The 807-nt window shown below is 42.9% G+C and overlaps 1 non-coding gene across 1 annotated transcript; it reads left to right on the top strand.

The window, feature by feature from the left end:
- The first annotated feature begins 358 nt into the window (after positions 1-358).
- LOC122673097 lies at positions 359-463 on the top strand. Its single transcript, XR_006334588.1, has one exon. It is a non-coding gene; the product is annotated as a U6 spliceosomal RNA (small nuclear RNA).
- The last annotated feature ends 344 nt before the right edge of the window (positions 464-807 follow it).

An 807-nucleotide genomic window follows, 5' to 3' on the forward strand; every position in this document is an offset into this window, starting at 1 on the left:
TCCACGCCTGTGGCTGGCTAACATCTTACTTCAGACTGGGCAGAACAGCACTAACAGAATGCTGCTTCCTGTCTGAATTCCAGCAAAATCTTGGCTTTAGCTCCGGCTGCCTTGCTCCAGACACCGCAACACTGCCCGCTGGACACATCCGTGTCCAAGGCTGCTGGTTCTCACCAAATTCATCTCCTCTTCTTGGGCACATAATCCAGTCTCCTTCAGCTAGATGTGGCAGTATCATTCAGTTTCACCAAAGGGAAGTGAGACATGGTATTCCAAGTTTAGCTCATAAAAACCTTGTATGTGCCTCTTTCCCCTTCCAGGGCAACCTTGAAAGTCGTTTATTTAAAATGGCAAAGTTGTGCTCACTTTAGCAGTACATAAACTAAAAATTGGTCTGATACAGAGCTTAGCATGGCCCCTGCACAAGGATGGCACCCAAATTCATGACGCCTTTCACTTAACCCATAATGCAATATAATCTGAGGAAAAAAAAATAATTGAATCACTTTGCTCCTAAAACACAATACTGTAAATCAACTATACTTCATTTGTTTTTTAAACTGCAAAGCTTATCATCCTGGCTCTCTGAATGCCTGTGCAAAGCATTGTTCTCCACCAACTTGAAATGTCTTGAACTCTTCTTGGAACTGAAAGTCAACCTGAAAGTATTTGAGCCATTATACATTCTGGAAACTTTGGTTACTGCAGTTGGCCCAACCAACGAATACAAGTGGATCAACTCCCAATTCACTAAATACCCTTTAGAGAATCATCCACGAGTACCCTCCTCCTAGATGAGTTAACCTC

Source organism: Cervus elaphus, chromosome 16, assembly GCF_910594005.1.
Source record: "Cervus elaphus chromosome 16, mCerEla1.1, whole genome shotgun sequence".
Lineage (NCBI taxonomy): Eukaryota > Metazoa > Chordata > Mammalia > Artiodactyla > Cervidae > Cervus > Cervus elaphus.